The 16,033-nt window shown below is 45.2% G+C and overlaps 1 protein-coding gene across 2 annotated transcripts in view; it reads right to left on the reverse strand.

Annotated features, from left to right (window-relative positions):
• Positions 1-16,033, reverse strand: part of hmcn1 (hemicentin 1) — a 740,737-nt gene that overhangs the window by 241,171 nt on the left and 483,533 nt on the right. The window lies entirely within an intron of this gene.

Below are 16,033 nucleotides of genomic sequence, written 5' to 3' on the forward strand. Positions count from 1 at the left end.
TCATTAATATGCGCCACAAAAATCAGGGGTCTCAGTACTGACCCCTGCAGAACACCACCGGAAACAGCCCTCCAGTCTCTAAAACAGCCGTCAACAATTACCCTTTGTTTCCTGCCACTGAGCCAATTTTATATCCACCTTGCTGCATTTTCCTGGATCTCATGGGATTTTTATTTTTTTAACCAGTCTGCCATGTGGGACCTTGTCAAAAGCCTTGCTAAAATCTATGTAGACCACATCAACTGCACTACCCTCATCTATCTTCTTTGTTACTTCTTCAAAAAATTCGATCAAGTTGGTCAAACAAGATCTTCCCTGAACAAATCCATGCTGACTATCCTTGATTAACCTGTGCCTTTCTGTGTGACAGTTTATCCTGTCTCTCAGAATAGATTCCAATAATTTGCCCACTACTGAGGTTAGACAGACTGGTCTGTAATTATTCAGTCTATCCTTTGCTCCCTTTTTAAACAGAGGTACAACGTTAGCAATCCTCCAGTCCTCCGGCACACCACCTGTATCCAGTGAGGGCTGGAAAATGATGGCCAGACCCTCTGCTATTTTCTCTCTTGCTTCTTTTAACAGCCTAGGATACATTTCATCTGGCCCTGGCGATTTATCAACTTTCAAAGATGCTAATCCCATTAATACTTCCTGTCTCCCTATGCTTATCACATCCAATACTTCACACTCCTCCTCCTTAACTATAATATCTGCATCGTCCCCCTCTTTTGTGAAGAAAGAGACAAAGTATTCATTAAGAACCATATCAATATCTTTCGCTCCTACACATAGGTTACCTTTTTGGTCTTTTATGGTCCCTATTCTCTCCTTAGTCATCCTCTTACCCTTAAAGTATTGATAAAACATCTTTGGGTTCACCTTGATTTTGCTTGCCAATATTCTTTCTTGCCCTCTCTTTGCTTTCCTAATTTCCTTTTTGATTTCACCCCTCCACTTTCTATATTCCTCTCGGCTTTCTGTAGTATTGAGTTCTCGGTGTCAGACATAAGCTTTCGTTTTCTGCCTTATCTTACCCTGTAAACTCCTTGACATCCATGGGGCTCTAGATTTGACCACCTCAACCTTTTTCTTTGTGGGAACATGTTTATCCTGAACACCTTGAATCTTCCCTTTGAATGCCTCCCACTGTTCTGACACTGATTTACCTTCAAGTAGCTGTTTCCAGTCCACTTTCGCTAAGTCACTCTCGGTTTAGTAAAATTGGCCTTGCCCCAATTAAGAACTCTAACTCCTGTGCTATCTCTGTCTTTTTCCATAAATTATGTTAAAACTGAATTATGATCACTCGTCACCTAAATGCTCTCCCACTGCCACTCCTTCCACCTGCCCATCTTCATTTCCTAAAACTAAGTTTAAAACTGCGCCCTCTCTTGTCGGACTTGCTACACACTGGACAAAAAAGTTCTCCTGAATGCACCTCAAGAATTCTGCTCCCTCAATTCCTTTCACACTAAAACTATCCCAGTTAATAAATGGGGCAATTAAAATCATCTACAATTCCTGCCCTATTGTTCCTGCACTTCTCAGAGATTTGCCTACATATCTGCTCTTCTATCTCCCTTTGACTATTCGGGGGTCTATAGTACACTCCCAGCAGTGTGATTGCCCTTTTTTACTTCCTTAGCTCAATCCATATGGCCTCATTTGATGAACCTTCCGACATATCATCCCTCCTCACAGCTGTAATAGCTTCCTTGACCAAAATTGCCACTCCCCCTCCTTTCATAATCCCCTCCCTATCGCATCTGAAAAAGCTGTAACCAGGAATGCTGAGCTGCCATTCCTGTCCATCCTTAAACCATGTTTCTGTAATAGCTATGACATCATACTGCCATGTGTCTATCTGTACCCTCAGCTCATCTGCTTTATTTGCTATGTTCCTTGCATTGAAATAGATACCCTTGAGCACTGCCAAGCTCTTTTTTTATTTTCTAACCCTCGTTTCCTCTGTCTTCCAGGCTCATCCATTAATTTTTCCGCCTTCCATTTTAATTTCTGATTTTGTCCCAGCTGAGTCTACTCTCAGGTCCCCATCCCCCTGCCAAACTACTTTAAACCGTCCCCAACAGCACTAACAAAACGTCCCGCAAGGAACTCAGTCCCAGCTCTGTTCAGGTGCAACCCGTCCGGCCTGTACAGGTCCCATCTCCCCCAGAGCCGGTCCCAATGTCCCAGGAATCTGAAGCCCTCCCTCCTGCACCATCTTTCCAGCCACGCATTCATCTGTCTTATCCTTCTACTTCTATACACACTTGCGCATGGCACTCGGAGTAATCTGGAGATTACTACTTTTGAGGTCCTGCTTGCCAATTTCTTACCTAGTTCCCTAAATTCTGACTGCAAGACCACATCCCGCTTTCTACCAATGTCTTTGGTTCCGATGTGGACCACGACTGCTGGCTGTTCACCCTCCCCCTTCAGGATGCTCTGCAGCCGCTCAGTGACATCCTTGACCCTGGCACCAGGGAGGCAACACACCATCCTGGATTCATGTCTGCGGCCACAGAAACACCTGTTTGTTCCCCTGACTATTGAATCACCTATCACTATGGCTCTTCCAGTCTTCCCTGTATCCCACTGTGCAGCTGAGCCTCCCGTGGTGCCATGGACTTGGCTCTGGCTGCACTCCCCAGGTGAAGCATCACTTTCCTCAGTATTCAGAACTGAATACCTGTTGGAGAGTGAGATGCACTCAGGGGTCTCCTGCACTACCTGCCTGATTCTTTTTGACAGTCTGGTGGTCACCCATTCCCTCTCTCCCTGCATACTCTTAAGCTGTGGGGTGACCACATCTATATACGTGCTATCCATGTAGCTCTCATCCTTATGAATGCACTGCAGTGTCACCAACGCTGCTCAAGTTCCAAAACCCAGAGCTCAAGCTGCTTCAACTGACGACGTTTGCTGCACAAATGGCTCTCCAGGATACGGGAAGCATCTTGGATCTCCCACATGGCACAGGAGGTGCACTCTCTACTTCTTTGGTAAAGACAGATGCAAAGTATTCATTTAGTATTTTAGCCATGCCCTCCGTCTCCATGCGCAAATTCCCTTTTAGGTCTCTAATTGGCCCCATTCCTCCTTTTACCACCCTTTTACTATTTATGTACCTATAGAAGACATTTAGATTCCCTTTTATGTTAGCTGCTAGTCTCTTCCTATACACTTTCTTTGCTTCTCTTATTTGTTTTTACACTTCCCCTCTGAACCTTCATATTCAACCCCTTTTCTGTTTCATCTTACTCTCTATCTCTTTTGTTATTCAGGGAGCTCTGGATCTGTTTGCCCTGTCTTTTCCACTCTTGAATGCAATACATCACCTCTTGAACATTCTCTTGTCATTAATTAATACATAGAGAGGGTAGAACAACTAGAATCATGTAACTAAAAAACAAAGAGGGAAGATTTTTTTTTAACAATGATGAAAATCTAGCAATATACCCATTCTATATCTGACATTCCAATTAGGCAAAATAGCAAGGATCAAAGATGCAAAACTGGATGCCAATTGTCAATATTATAAACTGCCAATTTCATTGCAGCAATGGCATTTTACTACTAGATATCATTGAAACATTTTATAAATATTTAATTAATATCATATGAATGAAACTCTATTCTGAGAATCCTAGGTGTAGCAGTGGTGGGAAACCCTCTTTAGGGTGTCTTCATTTCCTAAAACTAACATGAAGTAAGTAATTCCACAAACTGATAAGAGTGTTAGTCTACTTTGGATTCAAACCTGTGATCAAAGAGTTATCATGTTGCTGGGTCCAAATATTCTCTCTCAGCAAATAGGGGTACTTCAATAAAGATCATAATGGGCAGGATTTTGTAGTCAGCAATGAAGCAAGAATGCTTACCTTTGACCCTAAAGAAAGATGCTCACAAAGAACTAGCGATCTCTGTGGCAGGAATTTCCCCTTTCTCAATGTCAGTTTAAATCTGGTGCCATATGAAGGGGATGTCTTAGTGGGCAGCAGCAGTGATGTCAGAAAGCAGGTAAGAAACCAATCAGATTCAAGTATGCGCACACAGCAAACCAGGAAGTTAAAAGCATTTAAAATCTTTCACTTCTAATTAAAATTTTCAGACAGCAAAATAACTGCATGACTGTTTTAAGATAAAAGCTATAGTAAAGATAAACAAACTTTAATTTTTTCATGTGTATAAAAGTATGGAGAATCTTTAATCATTGTTGAAAAATTTGATGGTGCACAACTACAAAATTGTCTTTTCAGGGTCAGGGAGGGTTTTTAGCAGCAATTATGAAGTTAGTACACCATTACCCAGTTGCACCTCATTCAACAAGGTATACCTTTTTCCAGGGTTTTTACAGCATTACTAACAAGGTTAGGGTGGAAGTTCTTGTTAGTTTCAAGGGAGCTTGCAGTCTGAGGGAAGCTATACATTGCACCCTATGGAGGATCTTAGACTCACTAACAGCAACTTCTGGATTTCTGTATTATTTTGTGTATGTCTGAACATCCAAAGTTGCAGTCAGTTTCAGTGGATTAAATATGATGAATGCTGACAATTTAGCCATCATTACCACTGCAATGTCCAGGCCAACGTGTGAGTCATTATCAATGCATGCTAAAATTAATCTAAAGACTTAGCTTTGGCTTATATTTAATTTGTTTTAATGGATCCCATTCCCACTAAACTGCTTACTACCCAATTTCCCTTCCTGGACCTCATGCTAGCTAACACTGTAAATGGTCCCCTCTTCTCAGGTACTGTTTCCCTCATTTCAAAACTGCAATATTCACCCTCCCATCCAACAAAACCCTCTCTCAAACACTCTGTCCTTGAAAACTACCACCCCATCTACAATCTCCCTTTCTTCTCCAGATCCTTTGAACCTTTGAATGTGTTGTCCCTTCCCATACTCCACATCCATCTTTTCCTCAACTCCATGTTTAAATCTCTCCAACAGGTTTCTGCAACTGCCAGAGCACTGAAACAGCTTCAGTCAATTAGAAATGGCATTCTCTGTGACTGTGACTCCTCCTCATCCTTTCTGTACTCTTAGACAGGGTTGACCACACCATTCCCCTCCATGATCTCCTCTGCTGTTCAGCTCAGTAGAGTTGCCCTAGCTTGGTTCTACTCTTACTTCTGCAATTGTAGCCATAGCATCTCCAACCAACAGTGGTTATCTTATCATGGCTGATCTGATTGTAACCTCGACTCCACATTCCCGTCTATCCCCGATAACCTACCACCCCCTTGCTCATCAACAATCTATCTACCTCTGTGTTAACAATGCTTAAAGAATCTGCTTCCACTGCCTTTTGAGGAAGAGAGTTCCAAAGACACACAAGCCCTCTCAGAGAAAACATTTCTCCTTATCTCTGTCTTAAATGGGTGACCCCTTATTTTTAAATAGTGACCTCTAGTTCCAGATTCTCCCACAAGGGGAAACATCCTTTCCACATCCACCCTGTCAAGACCCCTCAGAATCTTACACAGAATCTACACTCCAATGGATACAAACCTAGCCTGTCCTACCTTTCCTTGTAAGACAACCTGCTCATTCCAGGTATTAGTCCAGTAAACCTTCTCTGAACTGTTTCCAACACATTTACACCCTTCCTTAAATAAGGAAATCAATACTGTACACAGTACTTCAGATGTGGTCTCACCAATGCCCTGTATAACTGAAGCATAACGTCCCGACTTTTGTATTCAATTCCCCTCACAATAAACAATAACATTCTATTAGCTTTCCTAATTACTTGCTGAACCTGCATACTAACCTTTTGCGATTCATGCACTAAGATACCCTCTGCATCTCAGAGCTCCGCAATCTCTCACCATTTAGACAATATGCTTCTTTTTTATTCTTCCTGCTAAAATGGACAATTTCACATTTTCCCACATTATACTCCATTTGCCAGATCTTTGCCCACTTACTTAACCTATCTATATGCCTTTGTAGCTTACTTATGTCCTCTTCACAACTTACTTTACTACCTATCTTTGTGTCATCAGTAAATTTAGCAACAATACCTTTGGTCCCTTCATCCAAAGACTTGGGGTCTGGTTCCATTTGTGTGCTGACGACACCCAGCTTTCTCTCTCTCTCTACCACCCCTCTCGACCTCTGCACTGCCTGTGTTGTCAGACACCTTAGTCGGAATTTTAAGGGACCATTGGAGATGGGAACGGAGGCCAGGGGTGGGAGGGATAAAACAGGGATGGAAGATGTTGGACCGGTAGTCCGACGTCTTGGTGTCCCTTCCGCATTTTGTCGGCGGCCGATATGGAGGGTGGACTTTGCACATTCAAGAGGTAGAAAGGCAATTAAGGTATTTAAGAGCCCAATAGACAGCAATTTTATTCACTGGGTCTGATTTAACTAACGGTGCATGGGAACCATGGGGCTTTAGGGCCTCTCCTGGTTAAAGGAGCCAACAGGGAGGTGGGCCCTCAGTGCTGGCTTCATTTGGAACCCATCAGGTGAGGCAGCATTGTTTGGCAGAGGGTGGAGGAGGGAAGGCATCGGGAAACAGTCAGGCATGGGGCAAAGATGCCAGCTCTGTGGGGGAGCCAAATGGATGCCATCATGGCAGTGCCACCTCATTAGAGGTGACAAGTGAAGGCCTTGCATTCAGGGAAAGGCAACCTGTCATGGGCCTCATTCACCATGGCTTCAAGGTGCCTGTTGAGGAGGAGGATCAGCATAGAGGGAGGGAGGTGAAGGCATGGGCAGGGGCACCACAGAGCTTGGAAGCCCACAGGACAGCCAGCCTGGGGAACCGGAGGCTGGAGAACGCAAATGAGCATGCTAAACACCCCCACCACCGCCCCCCCCCACACACGGGCACACAAGAAGCTTCCCTCTAGAAAGGATGCTCAACGACCTGTAGCTGTCCTAGTGGCAATGTCTCTAAAGACTCCGCCTCTCCAGCAAGGCCATCACTGATCTATGCACCATGATGGAGAATGACCTGAGCCCCATGCGACTTGGTGGGCACCCGATGCCAGTGTCGCTAAAGGTCACCGTCAGACTGAACTTCTACGCCACTGGATAATTCCAGGGATCCACTGGAGGTATGTGTGGAATCTCGCAGTCTGCAGCCCATCAGTGCATCAAGGAGATCACCAATGTCCTTTTCAGGAGGACCGGTGACTAATTGCGCTTCCCCACTAATCCAAACAGTCGAGCTGAGAGAGCTATAGGAATTGCGGCTATTGCTGGATTCTCCCAGGTGCAGCGTGTCATTGACTTCATGCATGTGGCCATCAAGGCTCCCGCAGACCAACCAGCAGTCTTTATCAACAGGTAGGGCTTCCACTTGCTCAATGTACAACTGGTCTGTGACCACCGCAAAGGAATCCTGCAAGTATGTGCACAATTCCCGGGAAGCAGTCACCATGCCTACATACCAAGGTAGTCCCAGGTGTCAGACCTTTTCTGTGCCCCCACACATCTTCAGGGATGGATCCTTGGAGACAAAGGCTACCCACTGAGGATGTGGCTATTGACACCTGTGCAGGCATGGATGCAGAGGAGAGGTACAACACCTGCCTTGGGACAACCCGAGCGACCATCAGGCAGGCCATTGGGCTTCTGAAGATGCGATTCTGGTGCCGAGATCAATCTGGTGGAGCCCTGCAGTATGCCCAGCGAAGGTCTCGCATATTGTGGTGGTCTGCTGTGCACTACACAACCTGGTCCTTCAGAGGGGCGAGGCTTTGACCAGTGAGGATATCTTGCAGCATATTGCCTCCTCCGATGATCAGAATGTGGAGGAGGAAGCTGCCCAGACAGTGTCAGATGAAGGGCCCCAGGCACAGCAGGAAAGGTGCTCTGAGATAAACAAAAGGCAGGCATGAGACGCTCTTATATGTTCACATTTCCTTTGAGCCTTACCACCTTCTGGAGCCACAACAATAAAGCCTTACCTTGAAGAAGCCCTGTTGTTGCCTCCTTCCTTCAGCACTGCAGTGCCTGGATGCACATCACACAGTGGCAAGGCTGAAGCGTTGAGTGCTCACAGCTTGGTCCCTCACTTCCAGCCTCTTGAGAGGCAGGGTTTAAAGGAAATCCCAAAGGGCATCAACAATAAGAAGGAGATGTAGTGAGATATTATCATTTCTTTATTCCTTGTGACGTTAAACGCAAGCCTATCCAGTTGAAATTTACAGTCATCCGTGATTCCCCATGTGGATCTAGGTGCTTTTCTTAAATCTCTTCTGGGTGCTACTATGTGGTGCTCTCCCTGCGTTGTCAGCTGAGATGGAGGCAGGCTGCTGACCTCACGGCCCCCTGTCTTGGGATGACTTTGGCCATTGTCCTCTGGCTGCCTGGAACTTGGAGGGTCCCAGCATACTGAGGACCTCCTGCAAAGGTTGGTGCAGGGGCACCTCTGTTGTCGGGGAAGATTGAGGCGCTGACATCACTGGCAGACGGACTTTGGAACTACTATCCACACCAGGAGTACCCTGGGAGGAGCCCCCAGATGCGGCAGCCAGCTGTTCCTCCCCTCTTATAAGTTGTACCTTCCTGCTGACCCGAGAGGGACGTGGACCTGGTGGAGACTCCAGGTGCGTCATCCTCCTCTCGCTTTGCCACCATTGCACAGAACTCATAAACAATGCGCTGGTGTGCAGGTCTCCAGCAGCCACTGATTTGTTGGATATGGCTGTACATGAGAAGGGGCAATCTCTCAATGGAGGAAGCCAGATGCACAACTGGCTGAGACAGTGCAGTACCAAGGTCTGGATGGACTCCTCCATCGTACATGCTTGGGTATGTAAAGCATTTGGCATCTCTGCCAGATGCTATCTTACCTCTTGCTGCTGCTGCAGCATTTCTCATGTTGCAGACAACACAAGAGGTATGCCATCAGCCTGGGGTTCAGCATGGACCTGACCTCCCACAGTCCTCTAACTGCCAGTGACCTCAGCTGTCACAGCCCCGTCAGCTGCCCAGGCACGTCTGTGATGTGCTCACCAGATGCCCGAATCTAACTGCGACCGGATACCCACCAATGTGAGAGTATGCGCTGGTGGAAGGTGCACAGAAATGATGTGACGGTGCACCCTCTGATGCTCTCTCCTCCTCCTCAGAGGTGGCCAGCTACCCCCAGTCTCTCCAACTCTTACCTCTTGTCTTTCATCTCGACCTGCATGGAAAAAAGAAACATTGAAGGGTTAAGGTCTGACCATCACGACATTCCAACTATCCCTATTGTGCAGCTCCATTGATGCAGTGGTGAACAGATGAGCAGCATGGCTCATTTACAACAGATACAACAGCTCCGGGAGATTCTCACTCACTCTCTTGAACAGGTGTCCCTGAATCACCATCAGCTATGGAGCAGACACCTTGCGGCCCTGCCTGTTCCATGGCCTCCTCCTCGGTTGGGCTTAAGACATGGAGATAAGAAACTCTGCCACCAATCTTGGCACGCTCTTTCCAATTGTGTGCTGTCTTTTTCTGCATACAAAATGATGAACAAAGTCAATGTCCCAACGGGGACAAGCCCAAGACCTCTGATGGTGATAGTCCAGCAGTCCATGATGGGGGCACACATATGCCTCCTGCATGTGGCCCCTCTGGAGGGACAGTGTGGGGTAATGCAATGACTGACATGCACCTCTCACCAAAATGCAGCCAAGCCTCAGGCAGCATGTCCTGCTGCTCTTCCCCAATGTACGTGACTAAGTGGTCACTCCCTTTCCACCAAACGCTCCCTCTCACTGACCCACATGCAATGCCCAAATGGTCCAAGGTGTTTGGAGTTCTCACCTTAGCATCCCAGATGAGGTCATTGACCCACTTCCTGCACTGGATCCATGTCCAGGGTTGCTGATCTCCTCCACAAACTCTGTCCAGGCTTGCTTGGTCAGGCAGGCAGATCTCCTCCTCCTGCCCCTGGGAAGAAGACCTCCCGCCTTTCCCTTGCAACCTGGAGGAGAACCTGCAGGGATGCATCGCTAAACCGTGGGGCCACCCGGTGTCTTCCTTCAGCCATGTTTGCTGTTGGCTTGCATTCAGCTCCTTGCCTATCAGGCAGCAGAAGAGATCCTGGAGCAGCAGAACGGGTTCTGGGGCATGAGAGGCAACAGTACAGGTCCTGGGGCAGGAGAGGCAGGAGTAAGTGCAAGGCTAGCAGCCCTTTAAATATGGTGACAGCCCCTGCCATTGCATCAGATGATAGCGGCATTGGAACCTCGTTCCCCGCCTCTGGCCCTTGAATGCCCGGGTCCCACACTTCCACTTCCTTAATTGGCTGGCTGCCACTTCCAGTGCCGCCACCAAGAGCCGCTCGTCTGTTAAAAATTCAGCCCCTTGTTTCACATTCTATCTGGGATGACCCTCAATTACTTACAGTTTAATATTGGGAACACTGATGCCATCATTTTCAGGCAGCACCACAAATTCCCCACCCTTGCCAGCAACTTCATCTACCACCCAGGTTGAAGCCATATTGTTCACAAACTTGGCATCTTATTTTCGGGAGACAGTTGGTAGTGAAGATTGAGAGTGAGGTCTGATAGTGCTTGATGTGTTCCAGCTAGATCGGGAGGTTGAGGCTAAACCAATTGTGCACCAGATATGGTAAAGTCTGTGACCCTTGGACTTGAGGGAGTGAAGATGAGTCCCTACACAGAATAAGGGCATCAAAAAGTGGAGATGAGAGTGGTTGAGCAGATCGATACATGCAGAAGTATTGTGATAAATGAAAAGCTAAAAGCTAGGCAATTTAGTTTAATATTATTAAAGCATTAAAACACATTTTTGAATTCCTACACTCATTAACATATAAGGTAAACATTCTTAAAATGACTGTAAAAAGTATGGTATGTTAATAAGGAGATCATACATATAATTATATAATTTTTACAGCACACAATCGGGCTATTAGGCCCAAGTGGCATCAACTGCTAGTTATACTCCACGTGAGCCTCTTCCCACTCTGATTACCTCTTCCCACCCTGCCCTGTATCTCTCTATTCTCTTCTCCCTCATGTGTTAATTGAGTCTTTCCTTAAATACATAAATGCACTGGATCCATGTCCATGGTTGCTGATCTCCTCCGCAAACTCTGTCCAGGCTTGCTTGGTCAGGCCCAGGTGGCATCAACTGCATGTGCAAGCGAGTTCCACATTCTCATCACTTTGCGTAAAGAAATTCCTTATTTGATCAGTTAGTGGCTATTATATACTTGCATCTTCTTGTTCTGGTCTCACCTACAACTGGAAACAATTTTGTCACATTCACCCTATTGAACCATTCCACAACTTAAAAAATCTCTATCAGGTCACTTCTTACTATTTTCTTTTCCAGGGAAAAGAGCCCCAGCCTGCACAATCTGTGACCTTTGGACCTTTTCTCTTCTATTTGCCTTTTTTCCTCACTCTTCTGAAGGTGCAGAAATACCGCAGATTTCAAAGTGGCATTCCTGCATCACATCTGATACTGTTATGCTCATGTAAAGTGCAGCAATTGAAAATTAGGGCGGCACAGTGGCGCAGTGGTTAGCACTGCAGCCTCATAGCTCCAGGGACCTGGGTTCAATTCTGGGTACTGCCTGTGTGGAGTTTGCAAGTTCTCCCTGTGTCTGCGTGGGTTTTCTCCGGGTGCTCCGGTTTCCTCCCACAAGCCAAAAGACTTGCAGGGTGATAGGTTAATTGGCCATTATAAATTGCCCCTAGTATAGGGAGGTGGTAAGGAAATATAGGGACAGGTGGGGATGTGGTAGGATTATGGGATTAGTGTAGGATTAGTATAAATGGGTGGTTGATGGTCGGCACAGACTCGGTGGGCCGAAGGGCCTGTTTCAGTGCTGTATCTCTAAAACTAAAAAAACTAAAAACTTGCAGGTTGATAGGTAAATTGGCCATTATAAATTGTCACTAGTATAGGTAGGTGGTAGGGAAATATAGGGACAGGTGGGGATGTTTGGTAGGAATATGGGATTAGTGTAGGATTAGTATAAATGGGTGGTTGATGGTTGGCACAGACTCGGTGGGCCGAAGGGCCTGTTTCAGTGCTGTATCTCTAATCTAATCTAATCTCATTTAAACTTGAAGAGTTATAAAAATGGACTTTTCTTTTTAAAAAGTGGATAATATGCTTCAAAATGGCTACCAAAGGTCAAAAGACCTGGCCTTGTATATTGAGGATGTTTTACTGTCTGGCAAGGACAGAAGGATACATTCCAAAGCTCAATTATACCCATCCTGAACTCATCAAGAGAAATTTTTGAATTGAATGGGTTCTTCTGAAACAAAGAAGTTGTGAAGTAGCTACATCCTGGGCCATTGTCAGTCATCACAGTGAAAAGATCTGTGTCTCCTAAAAGAAGCAAGATGTGAGAGAATTTTAGCTTAAAAGGTAGCTCTCTGGAGAGAGAGAGAGAGAGAGAGACCCAGGACAAAGAATCACCAAAGCCTGTCCAGCTCAGAGCTGGGAGAAAACCCAGCAAGCCAAAAGGAAGGCGCCCTGCTATGAATTCTACATTTCAACTTGTGCAGCAGAGAATTGGAAATGATGCCCTGTCTTCAGACTGAAACTTCAACCAACAGAGAAATTTACAAACACTCCAGGCAACATTAAAGAGAAACTAACCTCTGAGTAGATTCAACAGGTTTACTGTGAACCCCAAAACCCTACCTCATTTCAAACCACTTACCCCTTTTCCTACTTACCTGTCTCTTGTGTATGTGTGTGCACGAGTGAATGTGAGTGTGGATGCGGTTGTGACAATTTTGGGATAAGGCATATTAATAAATAAACAATTTATCTTCTGTTTTAAACCTACAAGAAAACCTGTCACTGTCTATTTATTTGACAAACAAAACACAATGCAGTTAAACCCTAATAACAAAAAACGCTTGCTGCGGTCAAGATGGGAGTTGAACAGTGGGGACAACCCACACTCCTCACCACGTGACCGTAACAGTATAGTAAACATTTCTTCTTTTTTGTTGCGAAGTAAAACTTACCAAAAAAACTTTAGTAAGTGAAATTTGGGGAGAAAAAGCAGGTACTGCCACGAAACAGAGATTAGCTGAAATTTTAGGATTATGTTCCATCAGCTGATTTCTCTAGAATTCCAGCAGTCCAAGAACTTCTATGACTGAATGTTTGAATCCTTGGCGGTTACACTCTGTACAGCATGTAAGAGATTTACAGTGTTAAGCTGCCGTCTGAATGATCAATCCTGATAAATGTGACACATGGTAAATGATCCCAGCTTATATTTTCCTTTCAGAGATTTCCATCTCATCAGAAAGAATACATTATGCGTTCAGTGTTCAGTCCTTAAGAAATGCTGTGAATGAGCTCTAGTGCCACTGGCCCTGCCTTGCTCTATGCAACCGAGATCGTCTGGCTAATCCCAAGTCTGACACTCATGGACAACAAAATAAAATGCAGATACGCCAACAACAGCCACTAATGATTGCGAGAGGTGTGATTTCTCAGTCAAATTCAACCTCACTCATGATCTTGCAAGAGTTCTCCTTCTGCGCACTCAGTACAGGACTGTGCATGTGACCCCGAATGGTCACACTCATGAATGTGCCTAGATTCCCGAGTGTAGAATGGAAGGGGGGCTTGCCAAAGCATAATGCTTTGCTGAGCCTGAAGCGATTGACAATGAAGTACTTTGGGCTATGTGCTGACGTTCTGCATAAGTTATAGGGTGACATAGCATGCAGTCTCAAAGTTTGTGCTGGAGCCGAAGAGAAAGGATCTGTTGGCAGATTCGGGACACCTGGTAAGAACACAAGAAATAAGAGCAGAAGTAGACCATATGGCCCATCGAGCCTGCTCTGCCATTCAATACGATCATGGCTCATCTTGGGCTTCAATTCCACTTTACTACCCACTCCCCATATCCCTTGATTCCCTGCAAGACCAGAAATCTATCTATCCCAGCCTTAAATGTATTCAATGATGGAGCATCCACAACCATCTGGGACAGAGAATTCCAAAGATTCACAAACCTTTGAGTGTAGTAATTTCTCCTCATCTCAGTCCTAAATGATTGACCCCTTATCCTCAGACTGTGCCCCCGTGCTCTAGATTCCCAGACCAGTGGAAACAATCTCTCAGCTTCTACCCTATCAAGCCCTTTCATAATCTTGTATGTCTCAATTAGATCGCCTCTCATTCTTATAAACTCTAAAGAACATAGGCACAATTTGCTCAGCCTCTCATCATAGGACAACCCCCTCATCCCAGGGACCAATTTAGTAAATCTTCACCGCCTCCAGTGCAAGGATATCCTTTCTTAAATGTGGAGACCAAAACTGCACAAAGTATTCCAGGTGCGGTCTCACCAAAGCCCTGTACAATATTAGTAAGACTCCTTTATTCCTGTACTCCAATCCCCTTGCAATAAAGGCCAACATGCCATTTGCCTTCCTAATAGCCTGCTGCATCTGCGTGTTAACTTTGTGCGTTCCTTGTGCGAATACCCCCAAATCTCTCTGAACATCAACACTTACCAGTTTCACACCTTTTAAAAAATATTCTGCTTTTCTATTTTTATGACCAAAGTGAACAACTTCACACTTCCCTACATTATACTCCATTTGCCATCTTGTTGCCCACTCACTTAACCTGTCTATTAGCTCTTTGCAGCCTCTCCACGTCCTTCCCACAGCTTACCTTTCCACAAAGCTTTGTATCATCAGCAAACTTAGATACATTACTCTCTGTCTCTTCATCCAAGTCATTAATATAGAGTGTAAATAGCTGAGACCCCAGCACTGATCCTTGCGGCACCCCATTATTCATGGCCTACCAATTTGAAAATGCCCCATTTATGCCCACTCTCTGCTTCCTGTCTGTTAACCAATTCTCTATCCACGCTAATATATTACCTCCAACACCATGAGCCCTTATCTTGCTTATTACTCTTTTATGTGGCCCCTATCGAATGCCTTTTGAAAATCCAGGTATACTACATCTACTGGTTCGCCTTTATCTGCCCAACTAGTTACATCCTCAAAAAACTCTAATAAGTTTGTCAAACAGAATCTCCTTTTTGTAAAACCATGCTGACTTGTTCTAATCATACTGCACTTTTCCATGTGCAATGTTAAGACTTCTTTAATAGTAGTTTCCAGCATCTTCCCAACGACTGATGTTAGGCTAACTGGCCTGTAGTTCCCCATTTTCTCTCTACCTCCTTTCTTGAAAAGCGGTGTCATATTTGCCAACTTCTAATCTGATGAGACCATTCCCCATCTCGCATGGAGCAGGTAAGAGGTTCAGAGGAAGAGGAAGGACTTGGGAGTCCGGGATCATTCACACAAGGAGCCGGGGAAACCCTGATACCAAGTGGCCAGCTGCCACTCCATGAAGCCCAGGATTGGGGATGGGGAGAAAGAGAGACTGAGAGTAAGAGAGGGAGACCCCTGTTCATAGACCCCACCCCCCCACCACTGCCCACTCATAGTCACCCTTCTCAGAAATCCCCCACATCAGAGTGGGGATATAAATTAGTGACCCTTAAATGGCCTGACTCAATCTCTGGTCGTACCTTTTTCAAGCATCCTTGGGAAGCAGGAAATCAGGCTTCGTTATGCCCAAATATGGAGTAATATAGTTTTAGTAAAGACCTCAGACCTTTTAGAGATTAAATAAGCCACATATGAGGTTTATAAACCAACTATCAATCTATATCCATTTATGTTTGAAAAATAGAACAACTTATGATCTTTACACCAAATCTTTTGATTTTTAAGAGTTTGTCTCCTGATTTATGAGATGGTGGGGTTTTCAGTACTAAAAATGGCAGATAAAATTTCCACAATCCAGTTCAGGAAACAACCCAATCCTGCCATGATACAACCAGGCTGAATTTAATACCCCTGCATCATTCTGCACTGCCAGATCGGAATTAAGATGCTGCAGCCTGAGAGCTGAGTAACTCACCCGTTAACATTCTCAACGCATCTGCTCTGCACTAGGGACAATTAAAAAAGTTGTTGCAGCTCTCAGCTCTTTTACTAACTCAGAAAGAAGTGGGGACAT

This window comes from Heterodontus francisci, chromosome 8, assembly GCF_036365525.1.
Source record: "Heterodontus francisci isolate sHetFra1 chromosome 8, sHetFra1.hap1, whole genome shotgun sequence".
NCBI classification, from domain to species: domain Eukaryota; kingdom Metazoa; phylum Chordata; class Chondrichthyes; order Heterodontiformes; family Heterodontidae; genus Heterodontus; species Heterodontus francisci.